This window comes from Thalassophryne amazonica, chromosome 3, assembly GCF_902500255.1.
Source record: "Thalassophryne amazonica chromosome 3, fThaAma1.1, whole genome shotgun sequence".
Taxonomy (NCBI): Eukaryota; Metazoa; Chordata; class Actinopteri; order Batrachoidiformes; family Batrachoididae; genus Thalassophryne; species Thalassophryne amazonica.
The window spans coordinates 145,265,740-145,290,375 of NC_047105.1; the positions used below are offsets into that span (position 1 = coordinate 145,265,740).

Sequence of the window (24,636 nt, forward strand, 5' to 3'; positions counted from 1 at the left end):
AGATTCCTGGATTACTTTGAGAAGAAAATAGATAACATTAGGTTGAACATATCCCAGCATGCCTTAACCCAGCCACTACACCCTGCTATTGAGGTGGGCGCCACTACTGAGGTATTACCTAGATTTACAGAATTTGATGGTATCTCTCTAGACATGCTGATGAAACTTGTAATGTCTACAAAAGCACAACCTGTTTATTTGATCCTATACCAACAAAACTGTTTAAGGACCTGTGGCCCTCTTGGGCCGATTGTGCTGGAAATTATTAATCTTTCTTTAACTTCTGGATCTGTTCCTAAATGTTTCAAATATGCAATGATTAAACCATTACTTAAGAAACCTAATCTTGACCCTAGTGTATTGAAAAACTATCGGCCGATATCAAATCTATCATTTTGCTCTAAAATTCTGGAAAAAGTAGTGTCACGGCAGCTTGTAGACTATCTTACTGAGAATAACTCTTTGAGCCACTGCAGTCTGCTTTTAGAAATATCATTCCACAGAAACAGCTCTCACTAAAGTGGTGAATGATCTTCTGCTTACAGTGGATTCGGACACCACTACGGTTCTGTTGCTGTTAGATCTCAGTGCTGCATTTGATACAGTGGATCATCATATTCTACTTGATAGGCTGGAAAATCATTTTGGGATTACTCGGAGTGCCCTTGCATGGCTGACGTCATACTTGACCAGTCGTTCTCACTGTCTTTTACAGTAAAACTACCTCTAACCTTAGTGACATGAATTTGGGGTTCCTCAGGGTCTGTCTTAGGCCCCCTGCTTTTTCCCTTTATATGGCACCCCCTGGGCACATATTGCGGCATTTTGGGATTACCTTTCACTGCTATGCAGATGATACTCAGTTATATATGCCAATAACTCCTGGCAAAAGTCAAACCCTTTCTAAGTCAAAATTACCTTGAAAATGCTATGCATGGTTTTATCAGCTCCCAGATTGACTATTGCAATGCACTTTATGTTGGTATCACTCAAGGCTCTCTAAACCGACTCCAACTGGTCCAGAATGCTGCTGCTTGCCTGTTGACCAATACCACAAAGCACAGCCACATCACTCCTGTACTTTACTCCCTGCACTGGCTTCCAGTCCGTTTTAGAGTTGATTTTAATTCCCAGGGTGATCACACCTGATTAATGCGCTGTAACTCTTTAAGCCTAGTCACTATTGGTGCAATCATCAGATGACCTGATTGATCCATCAGGGTGATCACACCTGATTAATGCACCGTAACTCTTTAAAGTGTCATCGCTGTTGGTGTGATCATCAATGACCTGATCGATCAGGGTGATCACACCTGATTAATGCACTGTTTAAGCGCATTAATCAGGCATTGCTGTTGGTGGTCACCACACCGACAGATCATCCAGCACGTCATTAAGATCACACGTGATCGCGGTTGACTGGTGCTTTAAAAAAACGTTTAAATCATCACAGTGTTTCATTATTCAGGTCTGTGATGACCTGATCAGGTCTGATCAGCGGACCTGAATGCAGTCGCTCGGCGTTTAAAGAGTCAAAGCACTCCATTCATTCATGGCGGCGTTTACCACAGCCAGTCGAATCATCAGCATTCTGTACACAGTGAAAATGGTCCACTAAGAAAAAAATGAAAATAAGAAATCAAATAATGTTAAATTACTCTGTTTCTGACTGGAACCACACTGTGCAGTACCTACCCGAACCACTGGGTGGAATGTAACTACTGTCTGCCCTTATCGGTTGTTTTTCTTTAGCCGTGTCCTAGTGTCATTCCAGTTGTGTTCCTACCTTTTATTTATTTTCTTGTTGTTCTTCCATTTTTCTACTGTAGTCACTGATTGTATTATTTGTTGTTATGGTTTAGTCTTGTCTTTTCTGTGCAGTATACTTTTGTGTCTGGTTTTGTTTTCAGTTTCAGTGATCTGTTCAGTCATTTTTTGCATTATCTGTTATTCTGTAGTCTCTGGATTTGTTTTCTGTTCTTCTCTTTAGTCTGTAGGTTGTTTTGCCATTTTGTTATTGTTACTTTTTATACTTTAGCGATGATCAGTTCTGGCCCAGTTTAGTCTTAGCCTTTTATTTTCTGGCTGGTCTGTTCACCTTAAAGGTGATAGAGAGAGGTTGAATGGGGCATTAATCCTTGTTCTGTGATGTGATATGTAGCCCACAAAAAATTGGTTGGGTCTGTAATGGCTCAGAACCTTCCTAAAAGGCTCTCTGAAACAGCTATGTTACTATGCTGTGTTTAGAATGCGTCGTTTGGACGGAATGCGACGCCCTTAATGACGTCATTTCGGAGCTTATTTGGCAACCTCATTATGAAATGCAAGTAGGTGTTGGCGCTGATTGGTTGCCGTTGTTTGATTGGCTGCCCTTGCTCTCACTGAAAAGAAAGTGCGGAGGATCAGCTGTTTTTAACAGAAGGTTCTTATAAACAGACACACGCAGAACACAATGCGCGTGCTCTCCCGTCGCGGCGCCGCAACCGGCTGCTTGATGAGGACGAAAAAAACATGCAAAATTGAACTAAAAAAATCTGCGAAACTTCATTTGTTTTGTTTTACTTCGGTTACTTCCAAAGGTTATGCATTGAAATAAGCAAGCTGCCCTTTGCAGGCTTACTTGCTGCCAGCATAATAATGCAAATAGCTAGCTGCTAAGGGGTTAGCTCATTCCCTTTAGAGGAACAAACCAGAGCTAATGTGCCATTCTAACGTGCAATTCTTACAACAGGAATATAGCGCAACACAAATTTAAAACAAACGAAAATGTGATACTTACAGGCTGTACTGATTGCTGGGGTTGATTTTGTCGCAAAGTCGGAACTGACCCTCTACTGAGCATTAAATTCCGACTGAAGCCCGCTCGAAATTGTGCAAGGTTTGTGAAACAGTCCTCCGTGAAATGCGCAGAGCAAAGAAATAGTCTGCGGTTGTATGTACTGGGGATGCGGTTAAAAATGAATAAAAGCCAGTGATCAGCATACCTGCTTTCCGTGGAAGAATATGTAAAGACTCGTAGTCTGCTATGACAGCCTGGGAAGGCACACCTGTAGCTCGCCATTGCTCCTCTTCAAGTATACGAATGGTGGGCACAACCTTATGAATAATTAATTTCGAAGGGGCGTGTGTGAAAGGGGGTGGGCGTGGGTGTGTGTGTGGGGGGGCTATGGTGAAAAATGTGACGCCATGTTTCCCTCAAACACGAATTGGCTATTTTCTGGCGGCAGCTCAAAAAGGAGAATTACTGAAACAGAGGTTCTGAAACTTGCTGGTACTTCGTGTGTTTTCCCCACAGCGGGAGACTCTGAACTAACACCAAAAACATGAAAAAGATGATTTTGATTCTCTATCCCCTTTAACTTTTATTAGGTCTTTGGTCATTTCTTTCCATTGGCATTTTATGTTGTTCGTTGTTGGTTTTTCTCTCACTGTTTTATTTTGGCTCTGTCTCACAGCACCAGTCTCTGTATTTGTCTTTTCTGTTTTTCTTTCATATCAGGATTATCTTCTCTCTTGGTTTTTGCCGTTGAGTCTTTTGCACACCTGTCACACCCACCTGAACTTTCCTGTTTCTTCTGTTTGCCACACCCTTCCTTATCTCTCACACACCTGTTCTCACTCTCCTCATTTCCGCCATTATTATTTATGCCCTCTGTTTTCCTCGAGCCTCTCCAGTTTGTTGATTTCCATAGTCCTCGTGCCAGCCTTTTTCATCGTTCTGCCGACTCTTGTACTGACCTTGTTCCATGGTTGTGACCTGCTTTGCTACTGCCCTGTACTTTGTCTGCCTGGGGAGATGATGGTATTGTGGTTAAGCATTGGGCTTGAGACAGGAATGATCCTTTGTTCAAATCCAGCTTGCTTAAAAAATCACTAAGGGCCCTTGGGCAGTGAGTAGTGAGCACCTTCTACGGCAGCACCCTCACACTGCGGTGAATGTGGGGCATTATTTGTAAAGTGCTTTGAGCGTCTGTGGCAGGTGTAAAGCGCTATATAAATGCAGTCCATTTACTATTCACCATTTACCTGTGTATAGAACTGTGCTTACTTTTTTTAAACGACGCCTCTGCCTGCTGACTACCTGTGCACCATCGATTGTCAAACTGTGTCCCGAATCCCAGCCCGTTTTACCGATAAAGCCTTTCTACTCAAACATCACAGTCTGTGAATTTTTGCATTTGGGTCCCACAACCTTATGTGCCATGTCACCTCGAGCCCTTGATACAGTAAATAAAAATACATATACTGATATATTTTTTTTGAATAGCCAAATATTTCTTATATAACAATATAATATTACTAATAATATAATATTATAATATTTACTTTTTTCTTCACTTTTGTAACGTAATAAAGTTGACAATTTTTCTTCATGTTTCTTCATTTGTGTCAATGGAAATAAAATCCTATAATAAGGGATTTAAACTTTGCTCACTTTTTTAAACACACTGCTGTTGTTTTCAACACACCTGTAGGCTAGATGGCATATGACCCACCTGTTAAGAGCTATCCTTAGCATCTCCTGGAAAAAAAAGCATCATATAATGAAATAGCTCTATGGACAACTCCTAGCCATCTCTGACATCTTACAAGAATGGCATGTGTGTTTTGCTGGGCATTGTTGGTGAGCCAAACAAGAACTGGTGAGGGATTTACTGTTCTGGAGCCCTCGTTATGGAGTTGGTTACCCAGCAACCACCGACATTACCAACTTTGTTTGGATATTGGATATGGCCAAATGACCTCCCAGTTTTGATGCAGATCATGATGGCCAGCGTGCTCAACTCAAGACTTTCTGAGGCAACAGGACAAGTTGAGAGAAAAATACAGCCCAAAAACAAACAAGAGCATTGCGTGTCAAGTCCTGGTGACTTTTCACAAGCTAAATTAGATGTGATCATATGTCAGGAGTATGTATTTAGTTCATGCTGTTGTGTTTAATACAAACTGAGTCAAGATTGGACCCCAAATGCAAGCAGCCAGAATACAACATGAGGGCAAAAAAACCAAGATGTTTAATTCTTCCAATGTGACAGTGAAGTACTATGGTGGCAAGATAAATTCCACATCAACAATCCAACACATCCCCACAAAAGACTTAGTGACGTACAGTGAGGAAAATAAGTATTTGAACACCCTGTGATTTTGCAAGTTCTCCCACTCTCCCATCATGGAGGAGTCTGATTTTTTTCATCTTAGGTGCATGTCCACTGTGAGAGACATAATCTAAAGTAGTGACTGTTTTGTGCTGTTTTGTGGTGTAAAAAAATTGTTTGTGCTCTTAAAGGTTTTGAGTAATTCAAATACATTTTCTGACCCATGACATCATTCAGCCTCCCCCCCGCCCCACGTCCAAATCTCTCCAAACTGGTGTCTCTAGTGTTCGTGCTACGTGTGCTTGTGGTCCATTTGTTTGTGCTACGTTTGTGCTGTTCAAATAAACTTTAATGCTTTTCACAGTTTATGTATATGTTTTTTCATGCGTGATGTCAGTCTGAGTGAAGCTGGCTTCATCTGTCATTCAAAATATTAAAATAGCACTGTTGTTGGTTTGTGCTCCTTTCTGCTGCTATAATTATTGGTTTAAGTATTAGCCTACAGCCTACTTTTTAGACCTCCGTGCGCCACCTGCTTGTCTTGTGGGTAAGGCTGTTGACGCACGACGGTCACCGACGGTGGGTTGCCTGCGTCTCCCGCGGCTCCACACCCCTGCTGCGCTTTCCTCCTGAGATCAAACAAAAAACAGCATCTGTCTGGCTATGACCTCATATCAGACGAGATGGACCTGCTGAATTTAAGCATATTACAATTAATGGACTTCACCACCAATCTGCATTTCCTAACAATTGAATAATTGCTGTTCACAAACAAAACAAATAGACAGACAAACAAACAAACAAGCAAACAGGATGAAACAAAACCTCCTCTAACTTTGTTGGTGGAGGTAACAAAAAAAATATTATGGGCAGCGACGAGAACAAACCCGCTTATTTTACAAGAGATGTTCTCTAAGACTGTCATGTTCAGTTTATGTTCAAAGTTGCACCTCAGTAATGTGTGGAGTGGTGTGATATCATCATTTTCCCCTGAATCATCTGAAATGAACTGTCACGGATCTTAAAGTGTCATTGTTTGACAACAGCCCAAGTATGGCACGCAGTGGCTTAGTGGTAGCACTGTGGCCTCACAGCAGGAAGGTCATGGGATTGATTCCCACCTGTGGCCTTTCTGTGTGGAGTTGAATGTTCGCAGTTCTTCCCACATTTAAATACATGCAGGTTAGGTGAATTGGAACCTTTATAATTGCCCAAGGTCTCCCTTGCAAAAGAGGTCTCAATCTCAGTGGGACTAACTTGGCTGAAATTTACATTTATTTGAAATCAGCTTCAAAACAGATGAATAAATTAAAAACTGTAAAAGCACAAAGGGTGTGTAGACCTCAGAAACTGGAAGTGAGTCACAATCCAGATCAGACACAACAGACAGACTGGGATCCAAAGAAAACAACCTCACACTCCAGCTGAAGTCTGATTCTTGAACCTTTGTGCCACCACTGCCCCTTTAAATGAACCTCTGGCTTCAAAATCTTGTCCTTAATAGAGTTGTAGGACAGAGAATGTTGTATAGATTAATGAAATAGACTCCATTTGTGTGTAATTAGGGTTTTATGGGCAAAAGTCGAGGGTCATAAACTTAGATCACCTGAGGGCTCCAAACTTTCTTTTAATGTCCGTGATGAAGTTTAATGACTTGCCACCTGTGCTGCTGTTGAAGCTCTTTTCCGGTCATAAAATGTTCCCCTGCTTCCTGTGTTGTTATAGCCATTGTGACCATTACACTGACACTAAACACACAGTCACAGTCGCTTTGAGTTTTCACAAAGCTGTGCAGTCCAGCATTTGCTTCAGTGAGACACCTGGCTTGAAATGATCCCACCTGTGATGAGTCTGTCACAGTCACTCTGGATCTCCATTATTAAGACCAATATGGGCTCTGAGGCCTGTTGGTGCCCGTGTTTATCTGTGGATTCTTGTAGCATGAAACGTATGAGAGTTTAAAATTCCCCCTGGATGGAAGGCCAGTCTGAGGCACATTACTTCTACAGCCAAGAGCAATACCGATTACCACTGGTTGGTCTGAGACATGCAGATTAAGGACATAGACAGGAGCATGAGCAGGATTCGAACACAGGTCTTCATTAGACCTGTTCAAAATGACAAATGTTGCAAAATCTTTGTGCCACATGTTCTTCTTGTTCCACTAATAAAATAAAAGATTTGTGCCAAAATTTTATTATCATCAGACATTGTTTAGGGTCCCCCACCAAAGCAACAATTTCCCCAAACAAGCAATGTAGTAATCCAGGAATTCCACTAATGTTCTCCTCTGGGTGACCAAACAACCACCCCTTTTTGCGAGTAGAAGCCGTCACATGTACCTGTAAAAGAAAAATAATGTCATCAGAGTCTTCCCCCGTTAGGGTGACATTGTCAATCTGGGGGAGCTTTAAATCTTATCTGATTGAGTTCAGATTACTCCAAGTGGAACAAAAACAACTGTGGCCCGAAGTCTCTCACAACTTTAGTGTTTTTCACGATATAACATGAACATCCCTAGTCTACATATTGGCAGGCCTGCTCTGTATCCACTCAGCTACCTGGATAAGATAAATGTACGGGGAAATTTACAATGTTACAACAGCACAGTCACAGAAAAACAGTGCAAGTGTGCAAAAATAAGGAAAAAGAATAATAATTACCAAAATACAAAGTCACGTTCTGTGTGGAATAACAATGTATACAGTAGAATACATTACACTATACTCACACACACACTCATCTTCAACCGCTTAGTCCCATTAAGGGTCGCGGGGGGCTGGAGCCTATTCCAGCAGTCATAGAGCGTGAGGCGGGGTACACCCAGGACAGGACGCCAGTCTGTCACAGGGCCACATATAAACAAAGAAACACATTCACACCCACAGGCACACCTACGGACAATTTAATGTTTCCCATCCACCGAACCTGCCTCTCTTTGGATGTGGGAGAAAGCCGGAGCACCCAGAGGGGTCCCACGCAAACCCAGGGAGAACATTCAAAACTCCACACAGAAAGGCCACAGGTGGGAATCAAACCCATGACCTTCTCGCTGTGAGGCAACAGTGCTAAACACTAAGCCACCGTGCTGCTGATTACACTATATATAAGCAGAAATATTTTTTTGTAATATTGCATGACTGTTCAAGTGATGTACATGAGTGTACAAGTATTATTGTGCAGAATGTGTAGTATTACTGCAAATGGCTGAAAATTGTTGATGTAATGATACGAGTGATTTGAGTGATCTGAGTGGTCTACTGGGAACAGTGCTGGTGGAGTCTGACAGCAGCAGAAAGGAAGGATCTGCGGTATTGCTCCTTCATGCAGATATTGAGCAGATATTTAATATTTTTGCAATTTCTCAACATATGTGCATTCATTCATGAGTTTCCTTCAAAGATTTGCCAGTAAAGGTGCATGTAGCAGTATTCAGTTTCAGTTACTCAGTACTGCTCAGTGACCGAGCAGTCTGGCTTCACACCCAATAAGTCAACAATTGACCTCCTGCTAGCTCTGTGAGTAGGAACACAAGCATGTGTTGTCTGGGCCATTTTTGCAGCATCAGCTGACTTTTGTAAAGCATTCGATTGGGTTAACTGTTTTGGTTTCTTTGACATCCTGAAAATGTGTAAGATCCACAACAAGTTGCTGGATTTCAGAGCAGGCATGTGTGGTCTTCAGAATCTTAGACTTTATCAGGCTGAATATTGGCTTTTGTTACAGATGAGTCCTGGTTCCTGCTCTTTTCAGTGCTTGCTTTGGCTGGATGTTGGGTGGGGTTGTAGAAACCAGCAGTTTGGAAAGACATTCACTTATCACAGCACTGAACTTCCTGTCTCTGTATACTTGCTTGTGACATCTATAGATGCTTGAGAAGAGCTTATGTAGTGGCATGATCATTGGATAGAGGTGTTTCGCTGATGGTGATATTTATGTAGGAGCACAAAGTCTTACTGTATGGTTGTGAGATTAACCAGTGCTTCATTAATGCTTGAAATGACTTTTGATGAACAGTTACTTAGAGATACTCAGATGAGATATTCAGATATTACTTGCATTGTGAGGGCACATCATTAAGACATTTGTCTATGTGGAATGAAGAGAGAGATGAGAGATGAGATTTATTGTCATTGTCATTACACGAGTGCAACAGCAACAAAATTACGTTTACACTCCAATTACCTCAGACAAAATACAGCAATTAATCCACAGTTATTACTAGTTGTACGTAATAATGGCACACATCAGAATTAAAGACAACATAGTTACATTTGACATTGTTTATGAGCATTAAACCTGAAGCAGTCCATCATCTGAATTGAGGGAAAGTGGGTGAAGACCGCAGCAGGAAGGCCGCGCTGCCCAGCTTGTGGAGTTGAAGGTTGCAGCAGTAAAAACTGCACTGCCTTCGAGGTGGCAGGGAGGAAGCCGGGTGAGGGGAGTGGAGAGACACAAGGGGAGGGGGGGTTCTCTATGGAGGATCCCATCCACATGTACCTTAAGGCCCATGCACACATTGTGCCCTGCAGGAGAGTAAATTCGTCATTAACGGGTGTAGACTGAAAGTGAGAGGGTTGCCAATGTGTGCAAAATTATCTTTGCGCAATTGCACATGCTGTTGTGTAATTGCGCAAATGTTTAAAAAATCTTTCACGCATAAATGTCATACAAAAACATGAAGTGGTGGTGAATGTTCTGCGATCTACTCGCTAACACTACATGCAGTTTGTCAAGTCAAGACGAAGTGAACACTGTGAGTGATTGCTTCAGCACACCGCATCAGAGCACAGCTCATCTGAACGATTATAATGAGATGTTAAATCTGTCATAAACATACTTCTGCAGCTGCACACAAGAAGGAAAGAACATGCAGCTGTTTTACCAATTACAATATAAACATGACAAATAATCACTTTTTTAGACTGCTCCAAATGCTTTCTCCACCTCGTTGCATGTGTGCGATAAAGTAGCAGCTGAAGCACTCCTCTGTGTTTCTGGAAGCAATTAGAGGCGTTTTCAACAGCTAACTCGGAGAGACAATGATTAATCCAAAATAAAATAATTATTTTATATATGCAGCATTCAGTGAACAATGCATGGCATCCAGCAGAACAAAGTATGGCATCCAGCTGGGAACACAAAGGGTGGTCATCACGACAATGTGCGTGCAAGTGAGCGGATCAAAGTTGTGTAAGTGTTAAGGCACCTTTAATGTTGAGTACCCCGGGAACAAGAGAAGTCTGAGAGGAAATTCACATGAAACATGGACATGTCCTTGGCTTTTGTTAAAATCCCCATATAACTGACAATAGCTCTGATAATGGTTCTCCACTGTTGCCAGTGTGAGCAGTGAAGTCCTCCAGTAGAACTAAGGAGTCACATGAAGAGTCTCGTGAAGGGTGGTTGCAATGTAGTGAATTTAAATATTTCTAATTATGCTACATGCTAACATTAAATTATACATTAAAATATGAGTTAAGGCAATATTTAATTAAATTTGAGATTTAATTCCTCACATTTGGAACACCACCTGCTTTACGCACAGGGACATTAATTTAAACACCATTAATCAGTCTCATTCCACGTCCCAACAGCCAGGGGCTGTGAGTACAGACCGGGCCACCAGGCCACCCACCCTTGACCGCACCCAATCCTCTCTGCACCCAACCCCATGGCCCCCTCTGCAGGTGGTGGACCCACAGGAGGGCAGGCCCACGTCGCTCTTTCAGGCTGAGCCCGGCCGGGCCCCATGGGCTAAGGCCCGACCACCAGGTGCTCGCGCGCGAGCCCCAACCCCAGGCCTGGCTCCAGGGTGGGGCCCCGGCTCTGCCATACCGGGCGGCATCTCGGTCCTTGATTTTTTACTGGTCATGGAGGTTCTGAACTGCACTTAGTCTAACCCATCACCTAGGACCTGTTTGCTTTGGGAGACCCTACAAGGGGCACAAAGCCCCCGACAACATAGCTCCTAGGATCATCCTGGTATGCAAACTCCCCCACCACGATAAGGTGGCAGCTAGAGGGGGAGAGAGTCCCTGGGAGGGGTACTAGATGGCGCTCTGACTGGGGACTCCATTGTTCTCTTGGGGGATTTCAATGCCCACGGGGGCGGTGACAGTGAGACCTGGAGGGGGGTGATTGGGAAGCATGGCCTCCCCGATCTGAACCCGAGTGGTGTGCAGTTGTTGGACTTCTGTATTAGTCACAGTTTGTCCATCACGAACACCATGTTTGAGCACAAGGGTGTCCATAAGTGCACGTGGCACCAGGACACCCTGAGCTGGAGGTCAATGATCGACTTTGTAATCATATCATTTGACCTTCGGCCACGTGTCTCGGACATTCGAGTGAAGAGATGGGCAGAGCTGTCGACCGATCACCACCTGGTGGCGAGTTGGATCCGCTGGGAGGGGAGGAAGCCGGTCAGACCTGGCAGACCCAAACGTATCATGAGGGTCTGCTGGGAACGACTGGCAGAACCCTCTGTTAGCACGGTCTTCAACTCCCACCTCCGGGAGAGCTTCTCCCAGATCCCGGGGGAGGTTGGAGACATGGAGTCCGAGTGGACCATGTTCTCCACCTCCATTGTCGATGCGGCCGCTCGTAGCTGTGGTCGCAAGGTCTCTGTTGCCTGTCCCGGCGGAAATCCCCGAACCCGGTGGTGGACGCCGGAAGTAAGGGATGCTGTCAAGCTGAAGAATGAGTCCTACTTATCTTTGTTGGTAGGTGGGACCCCGGAGGCAGCTGACAGGTACCGGCAGGCCAAGCGTGCTGCAGCCCGTGTGGTCACAGAGGCAAAACTCGGGTCTGGGAGGAATTCGGGGAGGCCATGGAGGAGGACTATCGGTCGGCCTCGAAGAGATTCTGGCAAACTGTCCGACGCCTCAGGAGGCGGAAGCAGCTGTGGGAGCTGTTGACCCTGACTGGGAATGTTGTCGGTCGGTGGAAGGAATACTTCGAGGATCTCCTCAATCCCATCCTCACGTCTTCCGAAGAGGAAGCAGAGACTGGGGACTCAGAGGCGGACTCATCCATTACCCAGGCCAAAGTCACCGAGGTGGTTAGAAAGCTCCTCGGTGGCAAGGCTGCTGGGGTGGATGAAATCCGTCCTGAGTACCTTAAGTCTCTGGATGTTGTGGGACAGTCTTGGTTGACACGCCTCTGCAACATCGCGTGGCGATTGGGGACAGTGCCTCTGGAATGGCAGACCAGGGTGGTGGTCCCTCTGTTTAAGAAGGGGGACCGGAGGGTGTGTTCCAACTATAGGGGGATCACACTCCTCAGCCTACCCGGTAAGGTCTATTCCAGAGTACTGGAGAGGAGAATTCGACCGATGGTCGAACCTCGGATTCAGGAGGAGCAGTGTGGTTTTCGTCCTGGTCGCAGCACACTGGACCAGCTCTACATGCTCCATCGGGTGCTCGAGGGTTCATGGGAGTTTCCCCAACCAGTCCACATATGTTTTGTGGATCTGGAGAAGGCGTTCCACCGTGTCCCTCGGGGCACCCTGTGGGGGGTGCTTCAGGAGTATGGGGTCCGGGGTCCTTTGCTAAGGGCTATCCGGTCCCTGTACAACCACAGCAGGTGCTTGGTTTGCATTGCTGGTAGTAAGTCAAACCTGTTTCCAGTGCACGTTGGCCTCTGCCAGGGCTGCCCTTTGTCACTGGTTCTGTTCATTATTTTTATGGACAGAATTTCTAGGCGCAGCCAGGGTGTAGAGGGGTTCTGGTTTGGGAACCACAGAATCCCGTCTCTGCTGTTTGTGGACGATGTGGTTCTGTTGGCTTCGTCAAATCAGGACCTTCAGCGTGCACTGGGGTGGTTTGCAGCCGAGTGTGAAGCGTCCGGGATGAAAATCAGCACCTCCAAATCCGAGGCCATGGTTCTCGACCGGAAAAAGGTGCTTTGCCCTCTTCAGGTCGGTGGAGTGTCCTTGCCTCAAATGGAGGAGTTTAAGTATCTCAGGGTCTTGTTGACGAGTGAGGGACGGATGGAGCGTGAGATCGATAGACGGATCGGTGTAGCATCTGCAGTGATGCGATCGCTGTATCAGACCGTTGTGGTGAAGAGAGAGCTGAGTAGGGGGGCAAAGCTCTCGATTTACTGATTGATCTATGTTCTGATCCTCACTTACGGTCATGAGATTTGGCTCATGACCGAAAGAACGAGATCGCGAGTACAAGCGGCCAAGATGAGTTTCCTCCGCAGGGTGGCTGGGTGCTCCCTTAGAGATAGGGTGAGGAGCTCGGTCACTCAGGAGGAGCTCGGAGTCGAGCCGCTGCTCCTCCACATCGAAAGGAGTCAGTTGAGGGGGCTCGGGCATCTTTTCCGGATGCCCCCTGGACGCCTCGCCGGAGAGGTGTTCCGGGCACGTCCCATTGGGAGGAGGCCCCGGGGAAGACCCAGGACACGCTGGAAGGACTACATCTCTCAGCTGGCTTGGGAACGCCTTGGGGTTCCCCCGGAGGAGCTGGGGGAGGTGTGTGTGGATCAGGAGGTCTGGGCAGCTTTGCTTGAGCTGCTGCCCCCGCGACCCGACTCCAGATAAAGCAGAAGAAAATGGATGGATGGATGGATAATCAGTCTCTAATCTTACGTCATAAATTCTCGATATGATTGATCAAAACTCTTTTCAACTGAAGACAATAAAAACCACTGACGTAATATTTACAAATTTATTGCATACTATATACAGGTGATAAACAGGTGACTGACATTTTGAGAAGATGAATAATAATCCCTGGTTTTATTAATTATAATCTGCCAATCATGAGATGTTAAAAGATAAAGCAGTGAACAAAGTTAATGATTTAAAAGGGTATAGATCGGATTGGAATTTAAATGATGAATTTGGTTCATCAATTATTATTATTATTATTATTATTATTATTATTAACAAAATTGCCAAACAAATATGTTTAAAGCCACTTTGCATCTATTTGACAACAAAGCCCTGATGAACCTTAGGGTGGATCACTTAGCTGGTCTCTTAAAGATGTAGTTCTGGTCTGGTCCGATTTCTGTATGGTTCTTTGGGGCCTTAGCTTGCCTGGATCTGGGGTTGCACCGCTGGTTTTTCCCTGCAATCCCAGGCATTGTTTCTACTCATTTGGCGGCAGAATCGAACATGTTCGTTCGGCTGTCCCATTGTTAGGTTCCATTTGACCCAAGGATGAAGGTTTAGGTGTTTGTTCTCAAAAGAATGCCCAGTGGGCTTCAAATCTGAAAAACTCTACAACAAAACTGTTTTAAAAGGATGCAATCTTAACTCCAGCCTTAAACGTTATTAAACCTGGCCTGTCATCATGAAAAGCTGCAAAGAAATGGAACAAGAGAATGAACAAAGAGCCACATGGTGGAACTTTAGCAAAAATAAGCCACATACAGCCTGTGTAATAAACAGGAAAATCCAGGAAGAGAGAAAAGGTGAAGGAAGGTAGCAAGAGTGTAAAAAAGCAAGATGTCTTTGTTCTGGACCTTTTTAAAGGGCTACTAAATCAATATCCTCTGCCCATTTGTTGTTCTGTTTCACTCATCCACCGAGAAAGTCAGAGGAAACACATCAGACATCCTTTTGTTAGGTTTTTTTCTATTTTCTAACTGAATATAAAATTACTATACTACAAACAAGTGCTTCACCATGAAAAAGCATTAATAATTCAAGAAATAACATTTGAGATACATCGACAGTTATAAAAGGCATTACCTGAAAGAAAACATGTCAACGGTTAGAGTGGATATATATATAATTGGTCTTTTGATTAATTATACAAACAAGAAAAAACATGATGACTCTTTCTATTTGCATAAAATATCTTATTTTACAATACAAAGTGGTTGTGTTCTTTCCACTCTTGACCTCCAGGGGGAGTTATGGTTCTGCCCCCAGTGTTGGCCCCTTGTTTCTGGTTATGAACTAAGTTTGCTTTGCAGTTAATGTTTGACCTTTGATGCTTTGAAGATCACTTTGGAGATGTGCAAGGCTATAAATTAGCCCCAGGGCTGTGGAATGGGGATCTTTTGTGGCCTGGAGTATCACTGGTTTTGACATGTGGCTGTTTAAAGTGTCCCGTCATTCACTCTGAACTGAGTTTAAACTCATTCTGGCTTTCAGGAGAAGTATTAATACAATGTTTTAGTCCTATGAGAAGTTAAGTGCTGAAACTGAAATTCCACAGGAAACCTCCCCTATGCAGCTGTGAGATCAGATCAGTGTAACAACAGTCCTTTAGTTTAAAACATTAAGACCTGTATCCATGAAGCAACTCAAGCCCTCTTAAAGAGCCTAAGAGTGATCCAAGAGGCGTCTGAGAGCAATTGTGAGCAAGGAGGGGACAGAAACTTTTTATCTCTGTAAGGAGGTGGGGTTGACCCCGTTGCTAGGTATCGCATAGTCCTCTAAGGGCTGTGATTGGTTGTCAGAAAATGGGAAGGAGAAATAAAAAAAAAAAAAATGCTCTCTGTGCACCTAGTTAGGAACGGACAGTGAAATCAAGTGATCATATAAGCTGAGTTGCATTAAGACATGCAGTCATGAAAATAATTTAATGTAATTATGATGAAACTCAGCAAAGCTAAATGAATTGTTAGCTTGAAAATGTTTGAATGTACCTTATTTGTATGCAGATTATCTATATATCAAAAGCCTGTGTGTGTGCATGTTTTATTTAATAAGTTCAGTGTTCAATACATCAATATATTTGTAAATATGTTAAAAATACATGGATGACACAAGGAAGTGAAAACACTTATTTTCATTGTCATCCATTTAAAAATTAAATGACAAAATAGAAGTATTCATAAAATAAATTAACAATATTAATAATATCCAGTAGTGGGCACAGCAAACCAAAAAGTTAGCTTCGATAAACTCTAATCTGCTAACTGAAAAGTTAACTTTTATAATGCTAAACCAATAAACCACAAAAAATTTTACAGAAGTTACAGCTACATGCTAACCTTTTTAGTTAACTTTTAGTATTGACTTGGTAAATTGTCGGCTACTGATAAGCCTGTTTTAAGTTTAAGCACCACCGAGGCTTCTGAGTAAAACAGAAAAAAAAACAATCACAAACCCAAAACGAACAACGAGCCAGAGCTTCTGTCTTTATGCACACTGCCGGCTGCTGCTCCAAGAGTGCCTTAATTGAGAGAGTCGCGTGAACTCAGAACATGGCGCCATTTTGGTTCCAACCGCGCTGAACTAGTGAATGAACCTTGAATGTTTTCAACATTTTTAAAAATCATTTAACCACATACAGCAACACATCCAAGTACAGGTGCTATCAAAATAAATATAAAAATAGTTAAGCTACCAAATTTACATAAATTTACAATTTATGATGATTTATTTAATTAATTTAAAGCCTGATTTATGCAGCTGCAGCTCCGTAACTCTGTCATGCAGTGACGTGTGTGACAGTTTAAAATTTCTCTTATTATTATTATTATTATTATGCATAATTATTAAGCATATTATTATTATGCTTCATTCTGGACTAATTTGACCCTCAACATTTTTTCTTTCTGCAATCATCACCTCCAAATCAAAGCTGAACATTTTCTTCTTTTACCGACTTTGAGCTGTAAAGTTGATCCATTTTTATTCAGCGTGCGTACTCTAAAAACTGTTATAATATGGCAGACAAAGGATTGAAAGCAGAAGAGTGTCAAATTGCAGTAGTTTGTGTCTGATTTAACAGGTGCACGTCAGACTTCAGGTCCGAGTCTGAACACGGTTTGAAAAAAAATAAACGGTCGGGTTAAATGACTCTGGTCCCGCATGCGAGGGGTTTAATGGAAATACATTGAGATTGGACGTGGCATTTTATCCGATGTTAGTGAAAATCCGTTGTACAAAATCCATTATTGTTTATTACATGGAAAACAATACAAAACTTTGGGACTTTTTTGTCCATTGACTGCAAATATCTGGTTTAGGTTTGTTTTACTGTACATGGGACTGAACAATAAATTTACCTCTCAAAACTTTGATGATGATGTCGGCTTCCATCCCACACCAAACCTCATGGCTATATTTTTCCCTAAAACCAGTCAAGGTAACTTGTTTCCTAGATGTGTAACTCATGTAAAAGGGTTGTTTTTGATTCACCCTTAGTGTGTCTTCTCACATGGGACCAAATCACCACGGGAAGCTGGACCAGGATCTGATGATCCAGACAACACATCCCCAGCTTCACTGGAGCTCACACACCCCTCCATCACACTGTCTGTTCAGGGATGGGATCCGAGACACAGCCTTGTGAAAACTTTAGGTTTATTTGCAAACGTTCTGCTTTACGTTTCTGTCCGTAATGACTTCACTAATGATGCCAGTTACTCTGTTTTTATCAAACAGATTAAAAAACACATTATTCAGACTGAGAGCTTTGTGCAGATGGTGGTGTCTGGAGTCTGGTCCTTCTTCATCTCCAGCGCAGACGCCTCACAGTATTTAAATATGGTTTGTGTGTGTGTTTTTTTGTCATTAATGTATGATTCCTTTTTGTGATCACTGTTTGTGATTTGGTGCACTGTCGAAACTGGCACCTGCCTGTTTATCACAGACTTTTTCAAAGGCGCTTAATGTCTCAACGTTTACACACTGAAAGTCTTTAATGAATCAACTTTTTATTAATATTTTTCCTTTTTGTCTTTCTTCTGGATTTTGTCATTTTCTTTCAAGTGGCAGAATAAAGAGGTGTCTATAATATCCACCCAGAAAAACATGAGCATCTGGGAGATGCTGGGAAACAAAACACCATTTGAATTATTTGCCTTTGAAGCTCCATTCATGAGCTTTTTTCACGTATCAGCCGGCGTGACTCGAGCGGCATCTCCAAACTTTGTTCTTCACACAACAAAGTCTGACTCTGGAGTGTGTGTGTGTGTGTGTGTGTGTGTGTGTGTGTGTGTGTGTGTGTGTGTGTGTGTGTGTGTGTGTGTGTGTGTGTGTGTGTGTGTGTGTGTGTGTTCCATCCATCCTGCCATCTATACTCAACAAAAATATAAACACAACACTGTTTTTTTTTTTTGGTTTTGCTCCCATTTTGTATTAGATGAACTCAAAGATCTAAAACTTTTTTCCACATACACAATATCACCATTTCCCTCAAATATTGTTCACAAACCAGTCTAAATCTGTGATAGTGAGCACTTCTTCTTTGCTGAGATAATCCATCCCACCTCACAGGTGTGCCATATCAAGATGCTGATTAGACACCATGATTAGTGCACAGGTGTGCCTTAGACTGCCCACAATAAAAGGCCACTCTGAAAGGTGCAGTTTTGTTTTATTGGGGGGGGATACCAGTCAGTAACTGGTGTGACCACCATTTGCCTCATGCAGTGCAACACATCTCCTTCGCATCATCCATGAAGAGAACACCTCTCCAACGTGCCAAACACCAGCGAATGTGAGCATTTGCCCACTCAAGTCGGTTACGACAACGAACTGGAGTCAGGTCAAGCCCCCGATGAGGACGATGAGCATGCAGATGAGCTTCCCTGAGACGGTTTCTGACAGTTTGTGCAGAAATTCTTTGGTTATGCAAACTGATTGTTTCAGCAGCTGTCCGAGTGGCTGGTCTCAGACGATCTTGGAGGTGAACATGCTGGATGTGGAGGTCCTGGGCTGGTGTGGTTACACGTGGTCTGCGGTTGTGAGGCTGGTTGGATGTACTGCCAAATTCTCTGAAACGCCTTTGGAGACGGCTTATGGTAGAGAAATGAACATTCAATACACGAGCAACAGCTCTGGTTGACATTCCTGCTGTCAGCATGCCAATTGCACGCTCCCTCAAATCTTGCGACATCTGTGGCATTGTGCTGTGTGATAAAACTGCACCTTTCAGAGTGGCCTTTTATTGTGGGCAGTCTAAGGCACACCTGTGCACTAATCATGGTGTCTAATCAGTATCTTCATATGGCACACCTGTGAGGTGGGATGGATTATCTCAGCAAAGGAGAAGTGCTCACTATCACAGATTTAGACTGGTTTGTGAACAATATTTGAGAGAAATGGTGATATTGTGTATGTGGAAAAAGCTTTAGATCTTTGAGTTCATCTCATACAAAATGGGCGCAAAACCAAAAGTGTTGCATTTATATATTTGTTGAGTGTGTATACTAAGCTCTTGGGTTCTTTTGGCAGTGAAATGACATCGCTCTTCGATTGATTAGGGTGAAGTTGTGTTTCTGGCTAGTGGGTGCTGCTCATGTTCATGTGATCAGCTGATCTTAATCCCAGTGAGGTCTGATGCTAAATCGAAGGGGCACATTTGTTCCTTCTGCGGCTGTGACAGGGCCGTGTGCTGACCGACTGTTCAAACCTGGAGCAGTTAAAGGTTCAGTTTGACTAACAAAGAAGGAAGATGACTTGAAGCTTTGGTTCAAAGCAGTTCTTTTTTTTTTTTCGTGAGTTCAGGCATGACAGCAGAGAAACGCCTACAAACAGTCTCTCATCAACACTAATCTCTGACTTGACAAAAGACATATAAGTAAAAGAAACATAATTATGAGGCTGCAGCTGTTTCTCTGAGTGTCTTTACGAGGGCTCACAGGATAGTTTGAGCCACTCACAAGGACCATTATCTGCTCACTTGTGCTGATTTACAAACTTCTCAGTTTGCGTCGTTGTGCAGCTTCTTGCTTGTTTAGAATGCAGTCATGTGACAGAACACTGAACATCATCATTCACCAGCTCTGAGTCTTCAGTCCCACAGCCCTGTTTGAGATCTGGAAAAGAGAAAATTCAACCTTTATCCACTGACTTAGCAGAACAATATACTTAGAGTTATACACAAAGCTGACCCCACATGTATACATACATCTTCATTAGAAGTGTTAAATGATGTCAGTTTTTAATGCAGTGCCGCCTGAGGGATTGAAGGTCACGGGCATTCAATGTTGGTTTTTGGCCTTGCTGCTTATGTATAGAAAGTTCTCCAGATTCTCTGAATCTTCTGATTACATGATGTGCTGTAGATGATGGAATCCCTAAATTCCTTGCAACTAAACGTTGAGAAATATTGTTCTTAAACTGTTGGACTATTTTTTTCATGCAGTTGTTCACAAAGTGGTGATGCTCCTTTTATACCCAATTATGGCACTCACAATTAGTGTCCTCAATTGTCAAACGCTTATTGAGTGTTGTTAGAAGGAAATGTGATGTAACACAGTGGTAAACATACCACTGTCCCAGCTCTTTTTTTAAGAACATGTTGCGGGCATCCATTTCAAAATGAGCAAATATTTGCACAAAAACAATAAAGTTTATCAACTTGACCATTAAATATCTTGTCTTTGTGGTGTATCCAATTGAATATAGGTTGAAGAGGATTTGAAAATCATTGTATTCTGTTTTTATTTATATTTTACACAACGTCCCAACTTCATTGGAATTGGGGTTGTATATATATACACACACACACACACACACACACACACATATATATATAATTGATATTTACCATTTTTGTAGTTGGGTTTTAAATTAACCATCTTGTGCATACTGAAGCACACTCCCTTTTGAACAATTTAAGCTGGAAACATGTTTTATTAATTATTTGCAGCATTTTTGGACCTTGTGCGTGATCAGACAACAGTCAGTAAAAAACACTTGGACAGTGGAAACAGAATTTTAATGAAGCTCCACAAAGCTCCAAAACCCTGAAGTGAAAATAAATAAATCTCAGTGATGTTGAGACTTATTTGACCTAAAGATAATGACTGCTGACAGCTGCACGTCTCAGTAGTCAGCTAACGTTGTTCATTCTGCTGCTGATTGTGTCTTTGGAATGTTAGACATTCGTGAGTTAAACTTCCAGACCCCAGGTGTGGCTTGGTTTTTAGTCTTCTGCACAGATGATTCCTAATTATACTGCCGTTGCCAAGCCAGATGTTGATGCTGAAATGTTCCTGTGCAGCTGCAGACATCCTGTCAGCTTCCTTCCATCTGCTCTGGTCGTCCTGGCGGCGCAGAATTTGGGCTGTGCAGCCATTAACAGTGTCAGCAGCTGGTGCCGCACCGGTGTTCTGGCAGTGCCGTGTGTTCTCGCTGAACCGGTGTCACCCGCTCACCCTGTGTGCATGTAGATGAGCGGGGCCACACCATGGGGTGAGGTCGCAGTGTCACTGTCATTAGACGAGAGGTCAGAGCGCTGTAATGACTTCCATGCTAAAAAGCCTGCTTCCTGACAGCAGTGCCACAGGTCATCAAATACATCATCATCATCTGGGGACTGGCTATTTACTGCAGCCAGACAGTGTCAGGGTCGAGTCTCGGGTCACCGCCAGCTTTTCTGTAATCACACTGGAATAGCCAGTAGAAAATGTAAACTAAAGGTGAAGCTGCCTGAGATGGTTCCCTGTAAAAACCAGTCCTTCAAATCTGATCCAGATCATTATCCACATCCCTGGAAAAAAAAATGTCTCTATATATTTATGAATATTTCATCTTATGCAACCACAAGTCAGAAAAAAAGTTAGCGAGATATGGAAAATGCTGAATATGTTTTATTTGAAGTCCTGTCAATCACTCTGCCAAGATATCAGAAGTAACTGAAGCAAACTGCTGAAACATTCTTGTTACAATATGCAATATTTTAGATGCAATAAAGTACAAATACCTTATTCAGTTATAAAATACTGATCTATCTGGGAAACATCATTCAGACATTAAACTTCAAATGTATTTGATGTCTTGCTCTCTGTTGAGAGTGTTGTGCAGTTTTGTGTGCTCAGAGTGACCGTGTTTACTTCCTGAATGAGACGTGTTGCCAGTGTTGTGGATGAAGGAGCTTCTGTTGAGACAGTTTGAGGTGTTTTGTTGGTGAGAAAGAGTTTTGCAGGGGAAATGAATTGTTTAGCTGAGATGCATGTTTGTAATGCGGACTGTGTGAAGAGTTTGGGGAAAAAAAGGAGTTTCAGTACAGACCAATGTGTTTTATCAGTTGAAAAAAGAAAACTTTCAAAGACATTTTGGTGTTGAGGACACTGAGTGATGAAGTGTTCCAGGTATTATTTTGTCCCGTTCTTCCTGCAGACACATCCTATGCTGTGCAACAGTATGCGGATGTTCTTGTAGCATTTTTCATTGCAAAATTCTCCATAAATTCTCTATTGTGGACAGTTCAGAACTGCTGGCAGGTCAGTCCAGTATCCATTACTACTTCTTCAGCAGCCATGACTTTGTAATGTGTGCAGAATATAGTTTTGCGTTGTCTTGTTGAAAAAGTGTGGACGTTCCTGGAAAAGATGCCGTCTTGAATTTGGAGGACAAACATTCACATCCCTTCCAATTTTTCTTTGAGGAACCTTTTATTTATTTCAATAATTTTCTCATGTGTTTGTTGACCAAGTGGAGATCCTCAACCAATCTTTGTTCTTCAAAGTCTTTCATGGATACACTTTTATGTATATCAAGTCATGACTATAATTCATCTTTTTGAAATGAGACTTTAATTAATTAATTAACATACTCATGCATCAGAGGGCTCAGAGCCTGACAGTTTACCATGTAGTTGACCTTAAGGTTCTTTCTCCTGTCTTTATCAGAAAATCCGTCACAGTAGAATGCAGTCTGCAGCAGGAGACTGCAGCAGGTAACATGAGGTGGGGTCATTTTTCAATGATAATGGCATGGACAATATAATAATTTACTTCACTGAAATGTTTATGCACAGTGTAATACTAAAACAGGAAACCCTGGCTCTGATTGCAGCTAAAAAAGTTCTTACATGTTTAAATCCAGGGAACTCTCTGCACTTACAGTGAGGAAAATAAGTATTTGAACACCCTGCGATTTTGCAAGTTCTCCCACTTAGAAATCATGGAGGGGTCTGAAATTTTTATCTTAGGTGCATGTCCACTGTGAGAGACATAATCTAAAAAAAAAAAATCCGGAAATCTACAGGGAGGGTAACATTAAGAATCTACAGCAGGCCACGGAGCAGGTGATTCGAGACCCTGCAAGGCTTATGACAAATGTGGGTGTGGAATCCATTAGCTTAGCGGGAAATTAGTGCAGAAAATCCATTATGGTAATAGTGCAGTTTATCTGCCAGGGTGGGAATTTCAACAAGTTGAGACTGTGGCCTGCTCCCGTGTCCATAAAAATCATAGAGGGATATGCTTTGCAAACTTAATACCCATTACTGTATTGGATCATGTTGAAATTGAGGATGGCCCAATGGTTGTTCCAGCAATATCAAAGATTTCATGTTTGCTACCTACAATGCATGTGGAATGTCTCAAACCTAAACCTACTTCTAGGCATCTTATATATGCTACTCTGGAACCACCCCTAAACCCAAACAGCTCAACTGTCAACCCCACTGAGGTCCTTAGACTGGGTCCATTAACATAAGATCACTGTCCTCAAAATCATTGTTGATTAATGATTTAATTATTGATCATCACTTAGATATGATTGGGTTATGTGAAACCTGGCTTAAACCTACAGCTGTCCTCCACTTAAATGAGGCCTGCCCACCAGCATATACATTTAGTCATGTCCCTCGTGATGCGAAGCAAGGCGGGGGTGTAGCTCTTATTTATAAATCTAGGTTTAGCTTATTAGCGGTTGGGGGTTCACAAATATAACTCGTTTGAGCATCTGATTCTCCGCTCCGCTCAGGATATTATGCATTGCCAAGGTCAGAAGAATAAAAATCAGCCATATTACTTTGTCACTGTATATAGGCCTCCTGGCCCATATTCTGTTCATGTTCATTTCTAACTTGTCAATGAGAGCAGATAACATTCTGATCACAGGTGACTTTAACGTTCATATAAATAAACCTTCTGATCCCCTCTGCAAATCAATTATGAAAATTGTAGATGCATTAGGATTTAGGCAATGCATTCGGGATTTGACGCACATTAGTGGAAATACCCTCGATCTGGTTCTCGCACGTGGTATTGCTGTCACGAATATTGACATCATGCCTCTTACATCAGTGGTCTCTGATCACTCACTTATTAAGTTTACAGTTTCACTGCCGTGTTTAGTGGAACAACAACCTTATTTATCATTACGGCAATGCATCAACTCCTCAACTAAGACTGAACTAGAAGCTAGACTGCCTGATGTCTTAGCCTCACTTATGACAAATACCCAGTCAGTAGACAGACTTGTGGATAGTTTAAATTCAGTGCTCAAAACGACACTCAACATGATTGCACCACCTGTGTTGAAACCGTGCTCCCCCAAATCGCAGTCACCTTGGTTCAATGATTACCTGTGTGACCTCAAGCATAAAGCAAGGGGTCTAGAACGGAAATGGTATTGTTCAAAATTAGAAGTATTCCACCTTGCATGGCGTGATGTTATCTTAGACTATAAGCATGCACTACAAAGCGGACCTATTACTCTGATTTGATCAACAAAAACAAGCATAACTCAAAGTTATTATTCAACACGGTGGCAACACTTATTCATGGACAACCACCTGTAGTTCGCTCTCCTTTTACAGCACAAGATTTCCTGGATTACTTTGAGAAGAAAATAGATAACATTAGGTTGAACATATCCCAG

The 24,636-nt window shown here is 42.6% G+C and overlaps 1 protein-coding gene and 1 long non-coding RNA gene across 3 annotated transcripts in view; one reads left to right on the top strand and one right to left on the bottom strand.

Annotated features, from left to right (window-relative positions):
* Window positions 1–24,636, top strand: part of fhit (fragile histidine triad diadenosine triphosphatase) — a 1,159,287-nt gene that overhangs the window by 543,313 nt on the left and 591,338 nt on the right. The gene's annotated exons all lie outside the window — the stretch shown is intronic.
* Window positions 3,564–22,146, bottom strand: LOC117507684. Its single transcript, XR_004559834.1, has 4 exons — window positions 22,067–22,146; window positions 12,255–12,258; window positions 6,509–6,514; window positions 3,564–3,575 (listed from the first exon to the last, which is right to left on the bottom strand). It is a non-coding gene; the product is annotated as an uncharacterized LOC117507684 (long non-coding RNA).